The sequence below is a fragment of the Microcebus murinus genome, unplaced genomic scaffold (genome assembly GCF_040939455.1).
Source record: "Microcebus murinus isolate Inina unplaced genomic scaffold, M.murinus_Inina_mat1.0 scaf022_hap2_Mmur4.0, whole genome shotgun sequence".
Taxonomy (NCBI): domain Eukaryota; kingdom Metazoa; phylum Chordata; class Mammalia; order Primates; family Cheirogaleidae; genus Microcebus; species Microcebus murinus.
This window is the reverse complement of record NW_027438968.1, coordinates 176,366-203,063: the sequence shown is the minus strand read 5'-3', so window position 1 is coordinate 203,063 and position 26,698 is coordinate 176,366. Positions and strand designations below refer to the sequence as shown.

The window sequence follows — 26,698 nt, the reverse complement described above, 5'->3', positions numbered from 1 at the left end:
CGTGTCGGTTCCCACAGAGCAGACCTTTGGTCTGAGACCTGACAGTCCAGAAGCCACGCATGCTGCCGCTTGGCGGCGGTTTCGCGGCTCGGGACAAGAGGAGGCCCCACGGTGCGGTCTGGGGCGCCAGGCACCGCGGCGGGCGCTGAGGGTGGGGGTCACCCCCACCCCGGGCCGCCCCCCGCACTCCCAGAAACGCGACAGAACCAGAGGCAAAAAAAAAAAAAAAAAAAAAGAAGAAGAAGCCTAAGGCACCCGGTATTCCCGGGCGGTCTCCCATCCAAGTTCTAACCAGGCCCGACCCTGCTTAGCTTCCGAGACCAGACGGGATCGGGCGCGTTCGGGGTGGTGTGGCCGTGGACGGCGGAGGGCGCCCCTGCCCCGCTCAAGAAGCCGAGCCTCTCTGCGCTTCCCCGCCGCCTCCTCCCGCCCCAGGCCCCGCGCCGGGCCCGGCCTGTGAGTTCGCCGGCCGGGTCCGGCGGGCTCCGAGGGACGGGGGTGACAGGCGGGGCGGGCAGGGAGCGGCGGGCCGGGGTTGGGGGCTGTCTCTCTATACACACACACTCACACTCACACTCACTCACTCACTCACACTCACACAAGATGCGCCTCCACGGCTGGACCCGCCAAGGTGGAGACCTTCCAGCCCCCCTCCTCCTCTCCTCGCCTGGCCTCCTTCACCTCCCCGCCCCCCACCCCCAGCGCGCCGGGGCCGCTGACTGCGCACGGGCGGGCGGGTCGCTCGCCCTTTGACCCCAGCCAGGGGCCGCCCTCCCCCACAACCCCTTTCAGCTGCTCCCCCCACCCTGTGGCCCGGCAGCCGCCTATTCCCCCGGGCCAGGTCTGGGGCACAGCGCACGGGGGAGCGGAGCGAGTGTATGGGGCCTCTCTCTCTCTCTCTCTCTCCGGATGTGTCCCATGGGTGGGGTGGGGTGGCGTGGTTTGTGGGGCGCTGAAGAAATCAGTCCCCTCCATCTCCTCCCTCTGGAAAACACCCAAGCCCTTGGAGAACTGCCCGCACCGCTACCGTGGGGGCCGGGACCCTCCTCTGTGTCCTCCTGTGGCCCAGTCCAAGGGGCCTGGGCCTGGCCGGGGCTGCATTGGACCCCAACCACCCTGGCGTGTGGACTCGCTAAAAATCGGCGATTAGATATTGGATTCCAGCGTCATTGAGGTCATTTCACTAATGAGTGCACCGCAAAGAGTTTCCTAATCCATCTGTGAGGGTGGCAACCGAAGGGAATTTGAAAGCTGACAGAATAGGCGAGGAAAGGCATAGGAGATTTCCACACCCAGTAAGGAAGCCTTTCCCGAAATGGAAGAAAGAAACGAGCAAACAGAGACACCGGTAGCCCGCCCGGATGAGAGTCTGCCCCTGAGAGAAAGTACCCTGACCAGGTTCTCCCGTGGGTGGGTGGCGAGCTAGCGGCATTCAGAAGAGCGAGGCCCGCAGTCTGTGCGGAAGACACCTGCACTCGGGTGTGTGTGGCGGCACAATTCACAAGCAGCTCCAGATGTTAATCCAAGGAGAAGCCAGGGAGTTCCCAACGCCCCAGGTGTCCTCAGCCCACGACTGGCTGCTGTGGGAATGCGAAGCCCGGCTCCTTGTCTCAGAGCGGGGCAACCAGGAGGTGTGATGTCCACCCCGGGGTTCCCAGGAGGATCAGGCTGAAGCTGGGACTTGGCCTGAAAGTGTCCTCTCGCATGGCCACCCCCTTCCCCTTCCTGCTCCTCTACTCCTGGTGCCCCTCCATCCAGGGGCCAGACCTTAAAGAGTCACCCGCAAGAGAATCCTGGTCCCAAAGGAGCCTTCTGGGGGACCCGTGCTGAGAGAGGTTGTGGGCATGGCCCGCTGGGGCTCTGCCCGACCCAGGGCTGAGAGATGCAACCTCCCAGCTCTGGGTCCCTGCAGGAAGTGTTGGCAAGCACAGGGCCAGTCCTCCAAAGTCCCAGGTGCAGGGAGCCCAGGCCAAGCAGCCTGTGGAAGAAGCCACATGCTGTGCCACCCCGGGGAACACGACTGCAGGCCATGGCCCTTCCCACCTCCTCCTCCTCCTCCTCCTCCTCCTCCCACCCCGCCCCCGCCCCCGCCCCCACATGGCACAGGGCCCAGAGACACCTCAGACACTTGCTACCCAAAGTGCAAAGGGCATCAGTTGCTCCTCCAAACCCCCCCCCACAGCCCAGCAGACCGCGTTGTCCAGCCAGCCCCCGGGCCTCCCTGGGGTGCCCAGCACAAAAGTGCAGACACCCACCGGACCCTCAATCTCAGTTTTCGGATGTTTTTGCCACTCTAAGGACCCGCAGGCCAGCTGGGCCTTCTGGCAGGACAGAGAGCCCCGGAATCCGACGTGGAGAGCTGGGTGTACGTCCCCATGAGGAGGCGGTCCCCACCTCCGCGGCTATCCCCTTGCGGGGAGCGGCAGCCGCGGGGCCTCAGAGAAGACACCAGGCTGGGCCCCCACGGCACAGCGGGAGCAAGTCCCCCGCAGGCCACTTAGCGACGGCGGCCAGCCGGCGGACGGTTGGGTTGCGCGAGAGACGCTGCGGCCGCCCTGCTACCGGGTTCCTGGGAGGGCGTCCTGGAACCAGCGTCCACACCAAGCCCTTGGAAGGCCCAGGCGACGGAGGAGCCCCGTCAGGCAGGGGCCGAGGACGGTGACGGCCCGGGCGGGGAGGAGCGTGTCAGGCAGGGGCAGAGGACGGTGACAGGTGACAGGCCGGGCGGGAAGGAGTCAGTCAGGCAGGGGCCGTGGAGGAGACGGGCTGGGTAAGGGTTAGGGTTAGAGTCAGGGCACAAGTCACAATCGCAAAGACCTGGAAGCCACCCGAGTGCCCATCGACCCACGAGTGGGTAAATAAAATGTGGCGCGTGGACACCACGGAGTGCTATTCGGCTATGAGGAACAGCGGTGAGGGGGCACCTCTCGTGGTTCTCCTGGCCAGAGCTGGAACCCGTTCCAGTAAGCCAAGTATCCCAAGAATGGACACACGAGCACCACGTGCTCGCGCTCACCAGCAAATGGGTACGAACCGATGGATACCTAAGTGGACACAGAGGAATCACCTTCATCGGGTGGGTGTCGGGCGGGTGGGGGGAGGGGATGGGCATACACATCCATTAGGAATGGGGTGGGTGCGCACCGACTGGGGGATGGGCGCACTTGAAGCTCTGACCCGAGGGGGGAGGCTGGGAGAGGGCAACGCACCCGACCTTAACATTGGTGCCCCCACAGTATGCTGGAACAACATGAGAGGTAAATGAATAAGAACACGGGGGTGGGAGGGGGGCACGGGCAACACATGTCACCTTAATATTGGACTCCCATCATCTGCTTGAAAAGAGAGAGAAAAGAAAATGCAATAATAGAGATAAGAGACACTTTTTAAAAATAATGAATCCGGCCGGGCGCTGTGGCTCACGCCTGTAATCCTAGCTCTTGGGAGGCCTAGGCGGGCGGATTGCTCAAGGTCAGGCGTTCAAAACCAGCCTGAGCAAGAGCGAGACCCCGTCTCTACTATAAATAGAAAGAAATTAATTGGCCAACTAATATATATATAAAAAATTAGCGGGGCATGGTGGCGCATGCCTGCAGTCCCAGCTACCCGGGAGGCTGAGGCAGAAGGATCACTCGAGCCCAGGAGTTTGAAGTTGCTGTGAGCTAGGCTGACGCCACGGCACTCACTCTAGCCTGGGCAACAAACCGAGACTCTGTCTCAAAAAAAAAAAAAAAAAATGAATCCGAAGAGAAAAGTAAAAGGAGGCCTGTGGAGCAGGTCTGGGTGTGACTCCGGATCCCCCAACATCAGGTGCCACCACCAAAGATTCCTACGTGTAGCCCATAGAACCCCAAAAGCAACGGGACGAGTTCTGGTCACATAGTCCCTCAAAATGACATCCTGGCCTTCTTCTGGAACTCCCTCCCCTCTCAGACTCTCAAGGTTTCCTCCAGCGTGTCGGTTCCCACAGAGCAGACCTTTGGTCTGAGACCTGACAGTCCAGAAGCCACGCATGCTGCCGCTTGGCGGCGGTTTCGCGGCTCGGGACAAGAGGAGGCCCCACGGTGCGGTCTGGGGCGCCAGGCACCGCGGCGGGCGCTGAGGGTGGGGGTCACCCCCACCCCGGGCCGCCCCCCGCACTCCCAGAAACGCGACAGAACCAGAGGCAAAAAAAAAAAAAAAAAAAGAAGAAGAAGCCTAAGGCACCCGGTATTCCCGGGCGGTCTCCCATCCAAGTTCTAACCAGGCCCGACCCTGCTTAGCTTCCGAGACCAGACGGGATCGGGCGCGTTCGGGGTGGTGTGGCCCTAGACGGCGGAGGGCGCCCCTGCCCCGCTCAAGAAGCCGAGCCTCTCTGCGCTTCCCCGCCGCCTCCTCCCGCCCCAGGCCCCGCGCCGGGCCCGGCCTGTTGAGTTCGCCGGCCGGGTCCGGCGGGCTCCGAGGGACGGGGGTGACAGGCGGGGCGGGCAGGGAGCGGCGGGCCGGGGTTGGGGGCTGTCTCTCTATACACACACACTCACACTCACACTCACTCACTCACACTCACACAAGATGCGCCTCCACGGCTGGACCCGCCAAGGTGGAGACCTTCCAGCCCCCCTCCTCCTCTCCTCGCCTGGCCTCCTTCACCTCCCCGCCCCCCACCCCCAGCGCGCCGGGGCCGCTGACTGCGCACGGGCGGGCGGGTCGCTCGCCCTTTGACCCCAGCCAGGGGCCGCCCTCCCCCACAACCCCTTTCAGCTGCTCCCCCCACCCTGTGGCCCGGCAGCCGCCTATTCCCCCGGGCCAGGTCTGGGGCACAGCGCACGGGGGAGCGGAGCGAGTGTATGGGGCGTCTCTCTCTCTCTCTCTCTCCGGATGTGTCCCATGGGTGGGGTGGGGTGGCGTGGTTTGTGGGGCGCTGAAGAAATCAGTCCCCTCCATCTCCTCCCTCTGGAAAACACCCAAGCCCTTGGAGAACTGCCCGCACCGCTACCGTGGGGGCCGGGACCCTCCTCTGTGTCCTCCTGTGGCCCAGTCCAAGGGGCCTGGGCCTGGCCGGGGCTGCATTGGACCCCAACCACCCTGGCGTGTGGACTCGCTAAAAATCGGCGATTAGATATTGGATTCCAGCGTCATTGAGGTCATTTCACTAATGAGTGCACCGCAAAGAGTTTCCTAATCCATCTGTGAGGGTGGCAACCGAAGGGAATTTGAAAGCTGACAGAATAGGCGAGGAAAGGCATAGGAGATTTCCACACCCAGTAAGGAAGCCTTTCCCGAAATGGAAGAAAGAAACGAGCAAACAGAGACACCGGTAGCCCGCCCGGATGAGAGTCTGCCCCTGAGAGAAAGTACCCTGACCAGGTTCTCCCGTGGGTGGGTGGCGAGCTAGCGGCATTCAGAAGAGCGAGGCCCGCAGTCTGTGCGGAAGACACCTGCACTCGGGTGTGTGTGGCGGCACAATTCACAAGCAGCTCCAGATGTTAATCCAAGGAGAAGCCAGGGAGTTCCCAACGCCCCAGGTGTCCTCAGCCCACGACTGGCTGCTGTGGGAATGCGAAGCCCGGCTCCTTGTCTCAGAGCGGGGCAACCAGGAGGTGTGATGTCCACCCCGGGGTTCCCAGGAGGATCAGGCTGAAGCTGGGACTTGGCCTGAAAGTGTCCTCTCGCATGGCCACCCCCTTCCCCTTCCTGCTCCTCTACTCCTGGTGCCCCTCCATCCAGGGGCCAGACCTTAAAGAGTCACCCGCAAGAGAATCCTGGTCCCAAAGGAGCCTTCTGGGGGACCCGTGCTGAGAGAGGTTGTGGGCATGGCCCGCTGGGGCTCTGCCCGACCCAGGGCTGAGAGATGCAACCTCCCAGCTCTGGGTCCCTGCAGGAAGTGTTGGCAAGCACAGGGCCAGTCCTCCAAAGTCCCAGGTGCAGGGAGCCCAGGCCAAGCAGCCTGTGGAAGAAGCCACATGCTGTGCCACCCCGGGGAACACGACTGCAGGCCATGGCCCTTCCCACCTCCTCCTCCTCCTCCTCCTCCTCCTCCCACCCCGCCCCCGCCCCCGCCCCCACATGGCACAGGGCCCAGAGACACCTCAGACACTTGCTACCCAAAGTGCAAAGGGCATCAGTTGCTCCTCCAAACCCCCCCCCACAGCCCAGCAGACCGCGTTGTCCAGCCAGCCCCCGGGCCTCCCTGGGGTGCCCAGCACAAAAGTGCAGACACCCACCGGACCCTCAATCTCAGTTTTCGGATGTTTTTGCCACTCTAAGGACCCGCAGGCCAGCTGGGCCTTCTGGCAGGACAGAGAGCCCCGGAATCCGACGTGGAGAGCTGGGTGTACGTCCCCATGAGGAGGCGGTCCCCACCTCCGCGGCTATCCCCTTGCGGGGAGCGGCAGCCGCGGGGCCTCAGAGAAGACACCAGGCTGGGCCCCCACGGCACAGCGGGAGCAAGTCCCCCGCAGGCCACTTAGCGACGGCGGCCAGCCGGCGGACGGTTGGGTTGCGCGAGAGACGCTGCGGCCGCCCTGCTACCGGGTTCCTGGGAGGGCGTCCTGGAACCAGCGTCCACACCAAGCCCTTGGAAGGCCCAGGCGACGGAGGAGCCCCGTCAGGCAGGGGCCGAGGACGGTGACGGCCCGGGCGGGGAGGAGCGTGTCAGGCAGGGGCAGAGGACGGTGACAGGTGACAGGCCGGGCGGGAAGGAGTCAGTCAGGCAGGGGCCGTGGAGGAGACGGGCTGGGTAAGGGTTAGGGTTAGAGTCAGGGCACAAGTCACAATCGCAAAGACCTGGAAGCCACCCGAGTGCCCATCGACCCACGAGTGGGTAAATAAAATGTGGCGCGTGGACACCACGGAGTGCTATTCGGCTATGAGGAACAGCGGTGAGGGGGCACCTCTCGTGGTTCTCCTGGCCAGAGCTGGAACCCGTTCCAGTAAGCCAAGTATCCCAAGAATGGACACACGAGCACCACGTGCTCGCGCTCACCAGCAAATGGGTACGAACCGATGGATACCTAAGTGGACACAGAGGAATCACCTTCATCGGGTGGGTGTCGGGCGGGTGGGGGGAGGGGATGGGCATACACATCCATTAGGAATGGGGTGGGTGCGCACCGACTGGGGGATGGGCGCACTTGAAGCTCTGACCCGAGGGGGGAGGCTGGGAGAGGGCAACGCACCCGACCTTAACATTGGTGCCCCCACAATATGCTGGAACAACATGAGAGGTAAATGAATAAGAACACGGGGGGGGGGAGGGGGGCACGGGCAACACATGTCACCTTAATATTGGACTCCCATCATCTGCTTGAAAAGAGAGAGAAAAGAAAATGCAATAATAGAGATAAGAGACACTTTTTAAAAATAATGAATCCGGCCGGGCGCTGTGGCTCACGCCTGTAATCCTAGCTCTTGGGAGGCCTAGGCGGGCGGATTGCTCAAGGTCAGGCGTTCAAAACCAGCCTGAGCAAGAGCGAGACCCCGTCTCTACTATAAATAGAAAGAAATTAATTGGCCAACTAATATATATATAAAAAATTAGCGGGGCATGGTGGCGCATGCCTGCAGTCCCAGCTACCCGGGAGGCTGAGGCAGAAGGATCACTCGAGCCCAGGAGTTTGAAGTTGCTGTGAGCTAGGCTGACGCCACGGCACTCACTCTAGCCTGGGCAACAAACCGAGACTCTGTCTCAAAAAAAAAAAAAAAAAAATGAATCCGAAGAGAAAAGTAAAAGGAGGCCTGTGGAGCAGGTCTGGGTGTGACTCCGGATCCCCCAACATCAGGTGCCACCACCAAAGATTCCTACGTGTAGCCCATAGAACCCCAAAAGCAACGGGACGAGTTCTGGTCACATAGTCCCTCAAAATGACATCCTGGCCTTCTTCTGGAACTCCCTCCCCTCTCAGACTCTCAAGGTTTCCTCCAGCGTGTCGGTTCCCACAGAACAGACCTTTGGTCTGAGACCTGACAGTCCAGAAGCCACGCATGCTGCCGCTTGGCGGCGGTTTCGCGGCTCGGGACAAGAGGAGGCCCCACGGTGCGGTCTGGGGCGCCAGGCACCGCGGCGGGCGCTGAGGGTGGGGGTCACCCCCACCCCGGGCCGCCCCCCGCACTCCCAGAAACGCGACAGAACCAGAGGCAAAAAAAAAAAAAAAAAAAGAAGAAGAAGCCTAAGGCACCCGGTATTCCCGGGCGGTCTCCCATCCAAGTTCTAACCAGGCCCGACCCTGCTTAGCTTCCGAGACCAGACGGGATCGGGCGCGTTCGGGGTGGTGTGGCCGTGGACGGCGGAGGGCGCCCCTGCCCCGCTCAAGAAGCCGAGCCTCTCTGCGCTTCCCCGCCGCCTCCTCCCGCCCCAGGCCCCGCGCCGGGCCCGGCCTGTTGAGTTCGCCGGCCGGGTCCGGCGGGCTCCGAGGGACGGGGGTGACAGGCGGGGCGGGCAGGGAGCGGCGGGCCGGGGTTGGGGGCTGTCTCTCTATACACACACACTCACACTCACACTCACTCACTCACTCACACTCACACAAGATGCGCCTCCACGGCTGGACCCGCCAAGGTGGAGACCTTCCAGCCCCCCTCCTCCTCTCCTCGCCTGGCCTCCTTCACCTCCCCGCCCCCCACCCCCAGCGCGCCGGGGCCGCTGACTGCGCACGGGCGGGCGGGTCGCTCGCCCTTTGACCCCAGCCAGGGGCCGCCCTCCCCCACAACCCCTTTCAGCTGCTCCCCCCACCCTGTGGCCCGGCAGCCGCCTATTCCCCCGGGCCAGGTCTGGGGCACAGCGCACGGGGGAGCGGAGCGAGTGTATGGGGCGTCTCTCTCTCTCTCTCTCTCCGGATGTGTCCCATGGGTGGGGTGGGGTGGCGTGGTTTGTGGGGCGCTGAAGAAATCAGTCCCCTCCATCTCCTCCCTCTGGAAAACACCCAAGCCCTTGGAGAACTGCCCGCACCGCTACCGTGGGGGCCGGGACCCTCCTCTGTGTCCTCCTGTGGCCCAGTCCAAGGGGCCTGGGCCTGGCCGGGGCTGCATTGGACCCCAACCACCCTGGCGTGTGGACTCGCTAAAAATCGGCGATTAGATATTGGATTCCAGCGTCATTGAGGTCATTTCACTAATGAGTGCACCGCAAAGAGTTTCCTAATCCATCTGTGAGGGTGGCAACCGAAGGGAATTTGAAAGCTGACAGAATAGGCGAGGAAAGGCATAGGAGATTTCCACACCCAGTAAGGAAGCCTTTCCCGAAATGGAAGAAAGAAACGAGCAAACAGAGACACCGGTAGCCCGCCCGGATGAGAGTCTGCCCCTGAGAGAAAGTACCCTGACCAGGTTCTCCCGTGGGTGGGTGGCGAGCTAGCGGCATTCAGAAGAGCGAGGCCCGCAGTCTGTGCGGAAGACACCTGCACTCGGGTGTGTGTGGCGGCACAATTCACAAGCAGCTCCAGATGTTAATCCAAGGAGAAGCCAGGGAGTTCCCAACGCCCCAGGTGTCCTCAGCCCACGACTGGCTGCTGTGGGAATGCGAAGCCCGGCTCCTTGTCTCAGAGCGGGGCAACCAGGAGGTGTGATGTCCACCCCGGGGTTCCCAGGAGGATCAGGCTGAAGCTGGGACTTGGCCTGAAAGTGTCCTCTCGCATGGCCACCCCCTTCCCCTTCCTGCTCCTCTACTCCTGGTGCCCCTCCATCCAGGGGCCAGACCTTAAAGAGTCACCCGCAAGAGAATCCTGGTCCCAAAGGAGCCTTCTGGGGGACCCGTGCTGAGAGAGGTTGTGGGCATGGCCCGCTGGGGCTCTGCCCGACCCAGGGCTGAGAGATGCAACCTCCCAGCTCTGGGTCCCTGCAGGAAGTGTTGGCAAGCACAGGGCCAGTCCTCCAAAGTCCCAGGTGCAGGGAGCCCAGGCCAAGCAGCCTGTGGAAGAAGCCACATGCTGTGCCACCCCGGGGAACACGGGGAACACGACTGCAGGCCACGGCCCTTCCCACCTCCTCCTCCTCCTCCTCCTCCTCCCACCCCGCCCCCGCCCCCGCCCCCACATGGCACAGGGCCCAGAGACACCTCAGACACTTGCTACCCAAAGTGCAAAGGGCATCAGTTGCTCCTCCAAACCCCCCCCCACAGCCCAGCAGACCGCGTTGTCCAGCCAGCCCCCGGGCCTCCCTGGGGTGCCCAGCACAAAAGTGCAGACACCCACCGGACCCTCAATCTCAGTTTTCGGATGTTTTTGCCACTCTAAGGACCCGCAGGCCAGCTGGGCCTTCTGGCAGGACAGAGAGCCCCGGAATCCGACGTGGAGAGCTGGGTGTACGTCCCCATGAGGAGGCGGTCCCCACCTCCGCGGCTATCCCCTTGCGGGGAGCGGCAGCCGCGGGGCCTCAGAGAAGACACCAGGCTGGGCCCCCACGGCACAGCGGGAGCAAGTCCCCCGCAGGCCACTTAGCGACGGCGGCCAGCCGGCGGACGGTTGGGTTGCGCGAGAGACGCTGCGGCCGCCCTGCTACCGGGTTCCTGGGAGGGCGTCCTGGAACCAGCGTCCACACCAAGCCCTTGGAAGGCCCAGGCGACGGAGGAGCCCCGTCAGGCAGGGGCCGAGGACGGTGACGGCCCGGGCGGGGAGGAGCGTGTCAGGCAGGGGCAGAGGACGGTGACAGGTGACAGGCCGGGCGGGAAGGAGTCAGTCAGGCAGGGGCCGTGGAGGAGACGGGCTGGGTAAGGGTTAGGGTTAGAGTCAGGGCACAAGTCACAATCGCAAAGACCTGGAAGCCACCCGAGTGCCCATCGACCCACGAGTGGGTAAATAAAATGTGGCGCGTGGACACCACGGAGTGCTATTCGGCTATGAGGAGCAGCGGTGAGGGGGCACCTCTCGTGGTTCTCCTGGCCAGAGCTGGAACCCGTTCCAGTAAGCCAAGTATCCCAAGAATGGACACACGAGCACCACGTGCTCGCGCTCACCAGCAAATGGGTACGAACCGATGGATACCTAAGTGGACACAGAGGAATCACCTTCATCGGGTGGGTGTCGGGCGGGTGGGGGGAGGGGATGGGCATACACATCCATTAGGAATGGGGTGGGTGCGCACCGACTGGGGGATGGGCGCACTTGAAGCTCTGACCCGAGGGGGGAGGCTGGGAGAGGGCAACGCACCCGACCTTAACATTGGTGCCCCCACAATATGCTGGAACAACATGAGAGGTAAATGAATAAGAACACGGGGGGGGGGGAGGGGGGCACGGGCAACACATGTCACCTTAATATTGGACTCCCATCATCTGCTTGAAAAGAGAGAGAAAAGAAAATGCAATAATAGAGATAAGAGACACTTTTTAAAAATAATGAATCCGGCCGGGCGCTGTGGCTCACGCCTGTAATCCTAGCTCTTGGGAGGCCTAGGCGGGCGGATTGCTCAAGGTCAGGCGTTCAAAACCAGCCTGAGCAAGAGCGAGACCCCGTCTCTACTATAAATAGAAAGAAATTAATTGGCCAACTGATATATATATAAAAAATTAGCGGGGCATGGTGGCGCATGCCTGCAGTCCCAGCTACCCGGGAGGCTGAGGCAGAAGGATCACTCGAGCCCAGGAGTTTGAAGTTGCTGTGAGCTAGGCTGACGCCACGGCACTCACTCTAGCCTGGGCAACAAACCGAGACTCTGTCTCAAAAAAAAAAAAAAAAAATGAATCCGAAGAGAAAAGTAAAAGGAGGCCTGTGGAGCAGGTCTGGGTGTGACTCCGGATCCCCCAACATCAGGTGCCACCACCAAAGATTCCTACGTGTAGCCCATAGAACCCCAAAAGCAACGGGACGAGTTCTGGTCACATAGTCCCTCAAAATGACATCCTGGCCTTCTTCTGGAACTCCCTCCCCTCTCAGACTCTCAAGGTTTCCTCCAGCGTGTCGGTTCCCACAGAGCAGACCTTTGGTCTGAGACCTGACAGTCCAGAAGCCACGCATGCTGCCGCTTGGCGGCGGTTTCGCGGCTCGGGACAAGAGGAGGCCCCACGGTGCGGTCTGGGGCGCCAGGCACCGCGGCGGGCGCTGAGGGTGGGGGTCACCCCCACCCCGGGCCGCCCCCCGCACTCCCAGAAACGCGACAGAACCAGAGGCAAAAAAAAAAAAAAAAAAAAAAGAAGAAGAAGCCTAAGGCACCCGGTATTCCCGGGCGGTCTCCCATCCAAGTTCTAACCAGGCCCGACCCTGCTTAGCTTCCGAGACCAGACGGGATCGGGCGCGTTCGGGGTGGTGTGGCCGTGGACGGCGGAGGGCGCCCCTGCCCCGCTCAAGAAGCCGAGCCTCTCTGCGCTTCCCCGCCGCCTCCTCCCGCCCCAGGCCCCGCGCCGGGCCCGGCCTGTGAGTTCGCCGGCCGGGTCCGGCGGGCTCCGAGGGACGGGGGTGACAGGCGGGGCGGGCAGGGAGCGGCGGGCCGGGGTTGGGGGCTGTCTCTCTATACACACACACTCACACTCACACTCACTCACTCACTCACACTCACACAAGATGCGCCTCCACGGCTGGACCCGCCAAGGTGGAGACCTTCCAGCCCCCCTCCTCCTCTCCTCGCCTGGCCTCCTTCACCTCCCCGCCCCCCACCCCCAGCGCGCCGGGGCCGCTGACTGCGCACGGGCGGGCGGGTCGCTCGCCCTTTGACCCCAGCCAGGGGCCGCCCTCCCCCACAACCCCTTTCAGCTGCTCCCCCCACCCTGTGGCCCGGCAGCCGCCTATTCCCCCGGGCCAGGTCTGGGGCACAGCGCACGGGGGAGCGGAGCGAGTGTATGGGGCGTCTCTCTCTCTCTCTCTCTCCGGATGTGTCCCATGGGTGGGGTGGGGTGGCGTGGTTTGTGGGGCGCTGAAGAAATCAGTCCCCTCCATCTCCTCCCTCTGGAAAACACCCAAGCCCTTGGAGAACTGCCCGCACCGCTACCGTGGGGGCCGGGACCCTCCTCTGTGTCCTCCTGTGGCCCAGTCCAAGGGGCCTGGGCCTGGCCGGGGCTGCATTGGACCCCAACCACCCTGGCGTGTGGACTCGCTAAAAATCGGCGATTAGATATTGGATTCCAGCGTCATTGAGGTCATTTCACTAATGAGTGCACCGCAAAGAGTTTCCTAATCCATCTGTGAGGGTGGCAACCGAAGGGAATTTGAAAGCTGACAGAATAGGCGAGGAAAGGCATAGGAGATTTCCACACCCAGTAAGGAAGCCTTTCCCGAAATGGAAGAAAGAAACGAGCAAACAGAGACACCGGTAGCCCGCCCGGATGAGAGTCTGCCCCTGAGAGAAAGTACCCTGACCAGGTTCTCCCGTGGGTGGGTGGCGAGCTAGCGGCATTCAGAAGAGCGAGGCCCGCAGTCTGTGCGGAAGACACCTGCACTCGGGTGTGTGTGGCGGCACAATTCACAAGCAGCTCCAGATGTTAATCCAAGGAGAAGCCAGGGAGTTCCCAACGCCCCAGGTGTCCTCAGCCCACGACTGGCTGCTGTGGGAATGCGAAGCCCGGCTCCTTGTCTCAGAGCGGGGCAACCAGGAGGTGTGATGTCCACCCCGGGGTTCCCAGGAGGATCAGGCTGAAGCTGGGACTTGGCCTGAAAGTGTCCTCTCGCATGGCCACCCCCTTCCCCTTCCTGCTCCTCTACTCCTGGTGCCCCTCCATCCAGGGGCCAGACCTTAAAGAGTCACCCGCAAGAGAATCCTGGTCCCAAAGGAGCCTTCTGGGGGACCCGTGCTGAGAGAGGTTGTGGGCATGGCCCGCTGGGGCTCTGCCCGACCCAGGGCTGAGAGATGCAACCTCCCAGCTCTGGGTCCCTGCAGGAAGTGTTGGCAAGCACAGGGCCAGTCCTCCAAAGTCCCAGGTGCAGGGAGCCCAGGCCAAGCAGCCTGTGGAAGAAGCCACATGCTGTGCCACCCCGGGGAACACGGGGAACACGACTGCAGGCCACGGCCCTTCCCACCTCCTCCTCCTCCTCCTCCTCCTCCCACCCCGCCCCCGCCCCCGCCCCCACATGGCACAGGGCCCAGAGACACCTCAGACACTTGCTACCCAAAGTGCAAAGGGCATCAGTTGCTCCTCCAAACCCCCCCCCACAGCCCAGCAGACCGCGTTGTCCAGCCAGCCCCCGGGCCTCCCTGGGGTGCCCAGCACAAAAGTGCAGACACCCACCGGACCCTCAATCTCAGTTTTCGGATGTTTTTGCCACTCTAAGGACCCGCAGGCCAGCTGGGCCTTCTGGCAGGACAGAGAGCCCCGGAATCCGACGTGGAGAGCTGGGTGTACGTCCCCATGAGGAGGCGGTCCCCACCTCCGCGGCTATCCCCTTGCGGGGAGCGGCAGCCGCGGGGCCTCAGAGAAGACACCAGGCTGGGCCCCCACGGCACAGCGGGAGCAAGTCCCCCGCAGGCCACTTAGCGACGGCGGCCAGCCGGCGGACGGTTGGGTTGCGCGAGAGACGCTGCGGCCGCCCTGCTACCGGGTTCCTGGGAGGGCGTCCTGGAACCAGCGTCCACACCAAGCCCTTGGAAGGCCCAGGCGACGGAGGAGCCCCGTCAGGCAGGGGCCGAGGACGGTGACGGCCCGGGCGGGGAGGAGCGTGTCAGGCAGGGGCAGAGGACGGTGACAGGTGACAGGCCGGGCGGGAAGGAGTCAGTCAGGCAGGGGCCGTGGAGGAGACGGGCTGGGTAAGGGTTAGGGTTAGAGTCAGGGCACAAGTCACAATCGCAAAGACCTGGAAGCCACCCGAGTGCCCATCGACCCACGAGTGGGTAAATAAAATGTGGCGCGTGGACACCACGGAGTGCTATTCGGCTATGAGGAGCAGCGGTGAGGGGGCACCTCTCGTGGTTCTCCTGGCCAGAGCTGGAACCCGTTCCAGTAAGCCAAGTATCCCAAGAATGGACACACGAGCACCACGTGCTCGCGCTCACCAGCAAATGGGTACGAACCGATGGATACCTAAGTGGACACAGAGGAATCACCTTCATCGGGTGGGTGTCGGGCGGGTGGGGGGAGGGGATGGGCATACACATCCATTAGGAATGGGGTGGGTGCGCACCGACTGGGGGATGGGCGCACTTGAAGCTCTGACCCGAGGGGGGAGGCTGGGAGAGGGCAACGCACCCGACCTTAACATTGGTGCCCCCACAATATGCTGGAACAACATGAGAGGTAAATGAATAAGAACACGGGGGGGGGAGGGGGGCACGGGCAACACATGTCACCTTAATATTGGACTCCCATCATCTGCTTGAAAAGAGAGAGAAAAGAAAATGCAATAATAGAGATAAGAGACACTTTTTAAAAATAATGAATCCGGCCGGGCGCTGTGGCTCACGCCTGTAATCCTAGCTCTTGGGAGGCCTAGGCGGGCGGATTGCTCAAGGTCAGGCGTTCAAAACCAGCCTGAGCAAGAGCGAGACCCCGTCTCTACTATAAATAGAAAGAAATTAATTGGCCAACTAATATATATATAAAAAATTAGCGGGGCATGGTGGCGCATGCCTGCAGTCCCAGCTACCCGGGAGGCTGAGGCAGAAGGATCACTCGAGCCCAGGAGTTTGAAGTTGCTGTGAGCTAGGCTGACGCCACGGCACTCACTCTAGCCTGGGCAACAAACCGAGACTCTGTCTCAAAAAAAAAAAAAAAAAATGAATCCGAAGAGAAAAGTAAAAGGAGGCCTGTGGAGCAGGTCTGGGTGTGACTCCGGATCCCCCAACATCAGGTGCCACCACCAAAGATTCCTACGTGTAGCCCATAGAACCCCAAAAGCAACGGGACGAGTTCTGGTCACATAGTCCCTCAAAATGACATCCTGGCCTTCTTCTGGAACTCCCTCCCCTCTCAGACTCTCAAGGTTTCCTCCAGCGTGTCGGTTCCCACAGAGCAGACCTTTGGTCTGAGACCTGACAGTCCAGAAGCCACGCATGCTGCCGCTTGGCGGCGGTTTCGCGGCTCGGGACAAGAGGAGGCCCCACGGTGCGGTCTGGGGCGCCAGGCACCGCGGCGGGCGCTGAGGGTGGGGGTCACCCCCACCCCGGGCCGCCCCCCGCACTCCCAGAAACGCGACAGAACCAGAGGCAAAAAAAAAAAAAAAAAAAAGAAGAAGAAGCCTAAGGCACCCGGTATTCCCGGGCGGTCTCCCATCCAAGTTCTAACCAGGCCCGACCCTGCTTAGCTTCCGAGACCAGACGGGATCGGGCGCGTTCGGGGTGGTGTGGCCGTGGACGGCGGAGGGCGCCCCTGCCCCGCTCAAGAAGCCGAGCCTCTCTGCGCTTCCCCGCCGCCTCCTCCCGCCCCAGGCCCCGCGCCGGGCCCGGCCTGTGAGTTCGCCGGCCGGGTCCGGCGGGCTCCGAGGGACGGGGGTGACAGGCGGGGCGGGCAGGGAGCGGCGGGCCGGGGTTGGGGGCTGTCTCTCTATACACACACACTCACACTCACACTCACTCACTCACACTCACACAAGATGCGCCTCCACGGCTGGACCCGCCAAGGTGGAGACCTTCCAGCCCCCCTCCTCCTCTCCTCGCCTGGCCTCCTTCACCTCCCCGCCCCCCACCCCCAGCGCGCCGGGGCCGCTGACTGCGCACGGGCGGGCGGGTCGCTCGCCCTTTGACCCCAGCCAGGGGCCGCCCTCCCCCACAACCCCTTTCAGCTGCTCCCCCCACCCTGTGGCCCGGCAGCCGCCTATTCCCCCGGGCCAGGTCTGGGGCACAGCGCACGGGGGAGCGGAGCGAGTGTATGGGGCGTCTCTCTCTCTCTCTCTCTCCGGATGTGTCCCATGGGTGGGGTGGGGTGGCGTGGTTTGTGGGGCGCTGAAGAAATCAGTCCCCTCCATCTCCTCCCTCTGGAAAACACCCAAGCCCTTGGAGAACTGCCCGCACCGCTACCGTGGGGGCCGGGACCCTCCTCTGTGTCCTCCTGTGGCCCAGTCCAAGGGGCCTGGGCCTGGCCGGGGCTGCATTGGACCCCAACCACCCTGGCGTGTGGACTCGCTAAAAATCGGCGATTAGATATTGGATTCCAGCGTCATTGAGGTCATTTCACTAATGAGTGCACCGCAAAGAGTTTCCTAATCCATCTGTGAGGGTGGCAACCGAAGGGAATTTGAAAGCTGACAGAATAGGCGAGGAAAGGCATAGGAGATTTCCACACCCAGTAAGGAAGCCTTTCCCGAAATGGAAGAAAGAAACGAGCAAACAGAGACACCGGTAGCCCGCCCGGATGAGAGTCTGCCCCTGAGAGAAAGTACCCTGACCAGGTTCTCCCGTGGGTGGGTGGCGAGCTAGCGGCATTCAGAAGAGCGAGGCCCGCAGTCTGTGCGGAAGACACCTGCACTCGGGTGTGTGTGGCGGCACAATTCACAAGCAGCTCCAGATGTTAATCCAAGGAGAAGCCAGGGAGTTCCCAACGCCCCAGGTGTCCTCAGCCCACGACTGGCTGCTGTGGGAATGCGAAGCCCGGCTCCTTGTCTCAGAGCGGGGCAACCAGGAGGTGTGATGTCCACCCCGGGGTTCCCAGGAGGATCAGGCTGAAGCTGGGACTTGGCCTGAAAGTGTCCTCTCGCATGGCCACCCCCTTCCCCTTCCTGCTCCTCTACTCCTGGTGCCCCTCCATCCAGGGGCCAGACCTTAAAGAGTCACCCGCAAGAGAATCCTGGTCCCAAAGGAGCCTTCTGGGGGACCCGTGCTGAGAGAGGTTGTGGGCATGGCCCGCTGGGGCTCTGCCCGACCCAGGGCTGAGAGATGCAACCTCCCAGCTCTGGGTCCCTGCAGGAAGTGTTGGCAAGCACAGGGCCAGTCCTCCAAAGTCCCAGGTGCAGGGAGCCCAGGCCAAGCAGCCTGTGGAAGAAGCCACATGCTGTGCCACCCCGGGGAACACGACTGCAGGCCATGGCCCTTCCCACCTCCTCCTCCTCCTCCTCCTCCTCCTCCCACCCCGCCCCCGCCCCCGCCCCCACATGGCACAGGGCCCAGAGACACCTCAGACACTTGCTACCCAAAGTGCAAAGGGCATCAGTTGCTCCTCCAAACCCCCCCCCACAGCCCAGCAGACCGCGTTGTCCAGCCAGCCCCCGGGCCTCCCTGGGGTGCCCAGCACAAAAGTGCAGACACCCACCGGACCCTCAATCTCAGTTTTCGGATGTTTTTGCCACTCTAAGGACCCGCAGGCCAGCTGGGCCTTCTGGCAGGACAGAGAGCCCCGGAATCCGACGTGGAGAGCTGGGTGTACATCCCCATGAGGAGGCGGTCCCCACCTCCGCGGCTATCCCCTTGCGGGGAGCGGCAGCCGCGGGGCCTCAGAGAAGACACCAGGCTGGGCCCCCACGGCACAGCGGGAGCAAGTCCCCCGCAGGCCACTTAGCGACGGCGGCCAGCCGGCGGACGGTTGGGTTGCGCGAGAGACGCTGCGGCCGCCCTGCTACCGGGTTCCTGGGAGGGCGTCCTGGAACCAGCGTCCACACCAAGCCCTTGGAAGGCCCAGGCGACGGAGGAGCCCCGTCAGGCAGGGGCCGAGGACGGTGACGGCCCGGGCGGGGAGGAGCGTGTCAGGCAGGGGCAGAGGACGGTGACAGGTGACAGGCCGGGCGGGAAGGAGTCAGTCAGGCAGGGGCCGTGGAGGAGACGGGCTGGGTAAGGGTTAGGGTTAGAGTCAGGGCACAAGTCACAATCGCAAAGACCTGGAAGCCACCCGAGTGCCCATCGACCCACGAGTGGGTAAATAAAATGTGGCGCGTGGACACCACGGAGTGCTATTCGGCTATGAGGAGCAGCGGTGAGGGGGCACCTCTCGTGGTTCTCCTGGCCAGAGCTGGAACCCGTTCCAGTAAGCCAAGTATCCCAAGAATGGACACACGAGCACCACGTGCTCGCGCTCACCAGCAAATGGGTACGAACCGATGGATACCTAAGTGGACACAGAGGAATCACCTTCATCGGGTGGGTGTCGGGCGGGTGGGGGGAGGGGATGGGCATACACATCCATTAGGAATGGGGTGGGTGCGCACCGACTGGGGGATGGGCGCACTTGAAGCTCTGACCCGAGGGGGGAGGCTGGGAGAGGGCAACGCACCCGACCTTAACATTGGTGCCCCCACAATATGCTGGAACAACATGAGAGGTAAATGAATAAGAACACGGGGGGGGGGAGGGGGGCACGGGCAACACATGTCACCTTAATATTGGACTCCCATCATCTGCTTGAAAAGAGAGAGAAAAGAAAATGCAATAATAGAGATAAGAGACACTTTTTAAAAATAATGAATCCGGCCGGGCGCTGTGGCTCACGCCTGTAATCCTAGCTCTTGGGAGGCCTAGGCGGGCGGATTGCTCAAGGTCAGGCGTTCAAAACCAGCCTGAGCAAGAGCGAGACCCCGTCTCTACTATAAATAGAAAGAAATTAATTGGCCAACTAATATATATATAAAAAATTAGCGGGGCATGGTGGCGCATGCCTGCAGTCCCAGCTACCCGGGAGGCTGAGGCAGAAGGATCACTCGAGCCCAGGAGTTTGAAGTTGCTGTGAGCTAGGCTGACGCCACGGCACTCACTCTAGCCTGGGCAACAAACCGAGACTCTGTCTCAAAAAAAAAAAAAAAAAAATGAATCCGAAGAGAAAAGTAAAAGGAGGCCTGTGGAGCAGGTCTGGGTGTGACTCCGGATCCCCCAACATCAGGTGCCACCACCAAAGATTCCTACGTGTAGCCCATAGAACCCCAAAAGCAACGGGACGAGTTCTGGTCACATAGTCCCTCAAAATGACATCCTGGCCTTCTTCTGGAACTCCCTCCCCTCTCAGACTCTCAAGGTTTCCTCCAGCGTGTCGGTTCCCACAGAACAGACCTTTGGTCTGAGACCTGACAGTCCAGAAGCCACGCATGCTGCCGCTTGGCGGCGGTTTCGCGGCTCGGGACAAGAGGAGGCCCCACGGTGCGGTCTGGGGCGCCAGGCACCGCGGCGGGCGCTGAGGGTGGGGGTCACCCCCACCCCGGGCCGCCCCCCGCACTCCCAGAAACGCGACAGAACCAGAGGCAAAAAAAAAAAAAAAAAAAGAAGAAGAAGCCTAAGGCACCCGGTATTCCCGGGCGGTCTCCCATCCAAGTTCTAACCAGGCCCGACCCTGCTTAGCTTCCGAGACCAGACGGGATCGGGCGCGTTCGGGGTGGTGTGGCCGTGGACGGCGGAGGGCGCCCCTGCCCCGCTCAAGAAGCCGAGCCTCTCTGCGCTTCCCCGCCGCCTCCTCCCGCCCCAGGCCCCGCGCCGGGCCCGGCCTGTTGAGTTCGCCGGCCGGGTCCGGCGGGCTCCGAGGGACGGGGGTGACAGGCGGGGCGGGCAGGGAGCGGCGGGCCGGGGTTGGGGGCTGTCTCTCTATACACACACACTCACACTCACACTCACTCACTCACTCACACTCACACAAGATGCGCCTCCACGGCTGGACCCGCCAAGGTGGAGACCTTCCAGCCCCCCTCCTCCTCTCCTCGCCTGGCCTCCTTCACCTCCCCGCCCCCCACCCCCAGCGCGCCGGGGCCGCTGACTGCGCACGGGCGGGCGGGTCGCTCGCCCTTTGACCCCAGCCAGGGGCCGCCCTCCCCCACAACCCCTTTCAGCTGCTCCCCCCACCCTGTGGCCCGGCAGCCGCCTATTCCCCCGGGCCAGGTCTGGGGCACAGCGCACGGGGGAGCGGAGCGAGTGTATGGGGCGTCTCTCTCTCTCTCTCTCTCCGGATGTGTCCCATGGGTGGGGTGGGGTGGCGTGGTTTGTGGGGCGCTGAAGAAATCAGTCCCCTCCATCTCCTCCCTCTGGAAAACACCCAAGCCCTTGGAGAACTGCCCGCACCGCTACCGTGGGGGCCGGGACCCTCCTCTGTGTCCTCCTGTGGCCCAGTCCAAGGGGCCTGGGCCTGGCCGGGGCTGCATTGGACCCCAACCACCCTGGCGTGTGGACTCGCTAAAAATCGGCGATTAGATATTGGATTCCAGCGTCATTGAGGTCATTTCACTAATGAGTGCACCGCAAAGAGTTTCCTAATCCATCTGTGAGGGTGGCAACCGAAGGGAATTTGAAAGCTGACAGAATAGGCGAGGAAAGGCATAGGAGATTTCCACACCCAGTAAGGAAGCCTTTCCCGAAATGGAAGAAAGAAACGAGCAAACAGAGACACCGGTAGCCCGCCCGGATGAGAGTCTGCCCCTGAGAGAAAGTACCCTGACCAGGTTCTCCCGTGGGTGGGTGGCGAGCTAGCGGCATTCAGAAGAGCGAGGCCCGCAGTCTGTGCGGAAGACACCTGCACTCGGGTGTGTGTGGCGGCACAATTCACAAGCAGCTCCAGATGTTAATCCAAGGAGAAGCCAGGGAGTTCCCAACGCCCCAGGTGTCCTCAGCCCACGACTGGCTGCTGTGGGAATGCGAAGCCCGGCTCCTTGTCTCAGAGCGGGGCAACCAGGAGGTGTGATGTCCACCCCGGGGTTCCCAGGAGGATCAGGCTGAAGCTGGGACTTGGCCTGAAAGTGTCCTCTCGCATGGCCACCCCCTTCCCCTTCCTGCTCCTCTACTCCTGGTGCCCCTCCATCCAGGGGCCAGACCTTAAAGAGTCACCCGCAAGAGAATCCTGGTCCCAAAGGAGCCTTCTGGGGGACCCGTGCTGAGAGAGGTTGTGGGCATGGCCCGCTGGGGCTCTGCCCGACCCAGGGCTGAGAGATGCAACCTCCCAGCTCTGGGTCCCTGCAGGAAGTGTTGGCAAGCACAGGGCCAGTCCTCCAAAGTCCCAGGTGCAGGGAGCCCAGGCCAAGCAGCCTGTGGAAGAAGCCACATGCTGTGCCACCCCGGGGAACACGACTGCAGGCCATGGCCCTTCCCACCTCCTCCTCCTCCTCCTCCTCCTCCTCCCACCCCGCCCCCGCCCCCGCCCCCACATGGCACAGGGCCCAGAGACACCTCAGACACTTGCTACCCAAAGTGCAAAGGGCATCAGTTGCTCCTCCAAACCCCCCCCCACAGCCCAGCAGACCGCGTTGTCCAGCCAGCCCCCGGGCCTCCCTGGGGTGCCCAGCACAAAAGTGCAGACACCCACCGGACCCTCAATCTCAGTTTTCGGATGTTTTTGCCACTCTAAGGACCCGCAGGCCAGCTGGGCCTTCTGGCAGGACAGAGAGCCCCGGAATCCGACGTGGAGAGCTGGGTGTACGTCCCCATGAGGAGGCGGTCCCCACCTCCGCGGCTATCCCCTTGCGGGGAGCGGCAGCCGCGGGGCCTCAGAGAAGACACCAGGCTGGGCCCCCACGGCACAGCGGGAGCAAGTCCCCCGCAGGCCACTTAGCGACGGCGGCCAGCCGGCGGACGGTTGGGTTGCGCGAGAGACGCTGCGGCCGCCCTGCTACCGGGTTCCTGGGAGGGCGTCCTGGAACCAGCGTCCACACCAAGCCCTTGGAAGGCCCAGGCGACGGAGGAGCCCCGTCAGGCAGGGGCCGAGGACGGTGACGGCCCGGGCGGGGAGGAGCGTGTCAGGCAGGGGCAGAGGACGGTGACAGGTGACAGGCCGGGCGGGAAGGAGTCAGTCAGGCAGGGGCCGTGGAGGAGACGGGCTGGGTAAGGGTTAGGGTTAGAGTCAGGGCACAAGTCACAATCGCAAAGACCTGGAAGCCACCCGAGTGCCCATCGACCCACGAGTGGGTAAATAAAATGTGGCGCGTGGACACCACGGAGTGCTATTCGGCTATGAGGAGCAGCGGTGAGGGGGCACCTCTCGTGGTTCTCCTGGCCAGAGCTGGAACCCGTTCCAGTAAGCCAAGTATCCCAAGAATGGACACACGAGCACCACGTGCTCGCGCTCACCAGCAAATGGGTACGAACCGATGGATACCTAAGTGGACACAGAGGAATCACCTTCATCGGGTGGGTGTCGGGCGGGTGGGGGGAGGGGATGGGCATACACATCCATTAGGAATGGGGTGGGTGCGCACCGACTGGGGGATGGGCGCACTTGAAGCTCTGACCCGAGGGGGGAGGCTGGGAGAGGGCAACGCACCCGACCTTAACATTGGTGCCCCCACAATATGCTGGAACAACATGAGAGGTAAATGAATAAGAACACGGGGGGGGGAGGGGGGCACGGGCAACACATGTCACCTTAATATTGGACTCCCATCATCTGCTTGAAAAGAGAGAGAAAAGAAAATGCAATAATAGAGATAAGAGACACTTTTTAAAAATAATGAATCCGGCCGGGCGCTGTGGCTCACGCCTGTAATCCTAGCTCTTGGGAGGCCTAGGCGGGCGGATTGCTCAAGGTCAGGCGTTCAAAACCAGCCTGAGCAAGAGCGAGACCCCGTCTCTACTATAAATAGAAAGAAATTAATTGGCCAACTGATATATATATAAAAAATTAGCGGGGCATGGTGGCGCATGCCTGCAGTCCCAGCTACCCGGGAGGCTGAGGCAGAAGGATCACTCGAGCCCAGGAGTTTGAAGTTGCTGTGAGCTAGGCTGACGCCACGGCACTCACTCTAGCCTGGGCAACAAACCGAGACTCTGTCTCAAAAAAAAAAAAAAAAAATGAATCCGAAGAGAAAAGTAAAAGGAGGCCTGTGGAGCAGGTCTGGGTGTGACTCCGGATCCCCCAACATCAGGTGCCACCACCAAAGATTCCTACGTGTAGCCCATAGAACCCCAAAAGCAACGGGACGATTTCTGGTCACATACTCCCTCAAAATGACATCCTGGCCTTCTTCTGGAACTCCCTCCCCTCTCAGACTCTGAAGGTTTCCTCCAGCGTGTCGGTTCCCACAGAGCAGACCTTTGGTCTGAGACCTGACAGTCCAGAAGCCACGCATGCTGCCGCTTGGTGGCGGTTTCGCGGCTCGGGACAAGAGGAGGCCCCACGGTGCGGTCTGGGGCGCCAGGCACCGCGGCGGGCGCTGAGGGTGGGGGTCACCCCCACCCCGGGCCGCCCCCGCACTCCCAGAAACGCGACAGAACCAGAGGCAAAAAAAAAAAAAAAAAAAAGAAGAAGAAGCCTACGGCACCCGGTATTCCCGGGCGGTCTCCCATCCAAGTTCTAACCAGGCCCGACCCTGCTTAGCTTCCGAGACCAGACGGGATCGGGCGCGTTCGGGGTGGTGTGGCCGTGGACGGCGGAGGGCGCCCCTGCCCCGCTCAAGAAGCCGAGCCTCTCTGCGCTTCCCCGCCGCCTCCTCCCGCCCCAGGCCCCGCGCCGGGCCCGGCCTGTTGAGTTCGCCGGCCGGGTCCGGCGGGCTCCGAGGGACGGGGGTGACAGGCGGGGCGGGCAGGGAGCGGCGGGCCGGGGTTGGGGGCTGTCTCTCTATACACACACACTCACACTCACACTCACTCACTCACTCACACTCACACAAGATGCGCCTCCACGGCTGGACCCGCCAAGGTGGAGACCTTCCAGCCCCCCTCCTCCTCTCCTCGCCTGGCCTCCTTCACCTCCCCGCCCCCCACCCCCAGCGCGCCGGGGCCGCTGACTGCGCACGGGCGGGCGGGTCGCTCGCCCTTTGACCCCAGCCAGGGGCCGCCCTCCCCCACAACCCCTTTCAGCTGCTCCCCCCACCCTGTGGCCCGGCAGCCGCCTATTCCCCCGGGCCAGGTCTGGGGCACAGCGCACGGGGGAGCGGAGCGAGTGTATGGGGCGTCTCTCTCTCTCTCTCTCTCCCCCCGGATGTGTCCCATGGGTGGGGTGGGGTGGCGTGGTTTGTGGGGCGCTGAAGAAATCAGTCCCCTCCATCTCCTCCCTCTGGAAAACACCCAAGCCCTTGGAGAACTGCCCGCACCGCTACCGTGGGGGCCGGGACCCTCCTCTGTGTCCTCCTGTGGCCCAGTCCAAGGGGCCTGGGCCTGGCCGGGGCTGCATTGGACCCCAACCACCCTGGCGTGTGGACTCGCTAAAAATCGGTGATTAGATATTGGATTCCAGCGTCATTGAGGTCATTTCACTAATGAGTGCACCGCAAAGAGTTTCCTAATCCATCTGTGAGGGTGGCAACCGAAAGAGAATTTGAAAGCTGACAGAATAGGCGAGGAAAGGCATAGGAGATTTCCACACCCAGTAAGGAAGCCTTTCCCGAAATGGAAGAAAGAAACGAGCAAACAGAGACACCGGTAGCCCGCCCGGATGAGAGTCTGCCCCTGAGAGAAAGTACCCTGACCAGGTTCTCCCGTGGGTGGGTGGCGAGCTAGCGGCATTCAGAAGAGCGAGGCCCGCAGTCTGTGCGGAAGACACCTGCACTCGGGTGTGTGTGGCGGCACAATTCACAAGCAGCTCCAGATGTTAATCCAAGGAGAAGCCAGGGAGTTCCCAACGCCCCAGGTGTCCTCAGCCCACGACTGGCTGCTGTGGGAATGCGAAGCCCGGCTCCTTGTCTCAGAGCGGGGCAACCAGGAGGTGTGATGTCCACCCCGGGGTTCCCAGGAGGATCAGGCTGAAGCTGGGACTTGGCCTGAAAGTGTCCTCTCGCATGGCCACCCCCTTCCCCTTCCTGCTCCTCTACTCCTGGTGCCCCTCCATCCAGGGGCCAGACCTTAAAGAGTCACCCGCAAGAGAATCCTGGTCCCAAAGGAGCCTTCTGGGGGACCCGTGCTGAGAGAGGTTGTGGGCATGGCCCGCTGGGGCTCTGCCCGACCCAGGGCTGAGAGATGCAACCTCCCAGCTCTGGGTCCCTGCAGGAAGTGTTGGCAAGCACAGGGCCAGTCCTCCAAAGGCCCAGGTGCAGGGAGCCCAGGCCAAGCAGCCTGTGGAAGAAGCCACATGCTGTGCCACCCCGGGGAACACGACTGCAGGCCACTGCAGGCCACGGCCCTTCCCACCTCCTCCTCCTCCTCCTCCTCCTCCTCCTCCCACCCCGCCCCCGCCCCCGCCCCCACATGGCACAGGGCCCAGAGACACCTCAGACACTTGCTACCCAAAGTGCAAAGGGCATCAGTTGCTCCTCCAAACCCCCCCCCCAGCCCAGCAGACCGCGTTGTCCAGCCAGCCCCCGGGCCTCCCTGGGGTGCCCAGCACAAAAGTGCAGACACCCACCGGACCCTCAATCTCAGTTTTCGGATGTTTTTGCCACTCTAAGGACCCGCAGGCCAGCTGGGCCTTCTGGCAGGACAGAGAGCCCCGGAATCCGACGTGGAGAGCTGGGTGTACGTCCCCATGAGGAGGCGGTCCCCACCTCCGCGGCTATCCCCTTGCGGGGAGCGGCAGCCGCGGGGCCTCAGAGAAGACACCAGGCTGGGCCCCCACGGCACAGCGGGAGCACGTCCCCCGCAGGCCACTTAGCGAGGGCGGCCAGCCGGCGGACGGTTCGGTGGCGCGAGACGCTGCGGCCGCCCTGCTACCGGGTTCCTGGGAGGGCGTCCTGGAACCAGCGTCCACACCAAGCCCTTGGAAGGCCCAGGCGACGGAGGAGCCCCGTCAGGCAGGGGCCGAGGACGGTGACGGCCCGGGCGGGGAGGAGCGTGTCAGGCAGGGGCAGAGGACGGTGACAGGTGACAGGCCGGGCGGGAAGGAGTCAGTCAGGCAGGGGCCGTGGAGGAGACGGGCTGGGTAAGGGTTAGGGTTAGAGTCAGGGCACAAGTCACAATCGCAAAGACCTGGAAGCCACCCGAGTGCCCATCGACCCACGAGTGGGTAAATAAAATGTGGCGCGTGGACACCACGGAGTGCTATTCGGCTATGAGGAGCAGCGGTGAGGGGGCACCTCTCGTGGTTCCCCTGGCCAGAGCTGGAACCCGT

At 62.6% G+C, this 26,698-nt stretch overlaps 7 pseudogenes; all 7 read right to left on the bottom strand.

The window, feature by feature from the left end:
- Nucleotides 1-243: 243 nt before the first annotated feature.
- On the bottom strand, nt 244-362 carry LOC142867872 (uncharacterized; annotated as a pseudogene).
- A 3,832-nt stretch (nt 363-4,194) lies between these two features.
- On the bottom strand, nt 4,195-4,313 carry LOC142867888 (uncharacterized; annotated as a pseudogene).
- A 3,831-nt stretch (nt 4,314-8,144) lies between these two features.
- LOC142867871 (uncharacterized) lies at nt 8,145-8,263 on the bottom strand (annotated as a pseudogene).
- A 3,844-nt stretch (nt 8,264-12,107) lies between these two features.
- Nucleotides 12,108-12,226, bottom strand: LOC142867870 (uncharacterized; annotated as a pseudogene).
- A 3,839-nt stretch (nt 12,227-16,065) lies between these two features.
- LOC142867869 (uncharacterized) lies at nt 16,066-16,184 on the bottom strand (annotated as a pseudogene).
- Nucleotides 16,185-20,014: 3,830 nt separating this feature from the next.
- LOC142867868 (uncharacterized) lies at nt 20,015-20,133 on the bottom strand (annotated as a pseudogene).
- A 3,833-nt stretch (nt 20,134-23,966) lies between these two features.
- On the bottom strand, nt 23,967-24,085 carry LOC142867887 (uncharacterized; annotated as a pseudogene).
- Between the last annotated feature and the right edge of the window lie 2,613 nt (nt 24,086-26,698).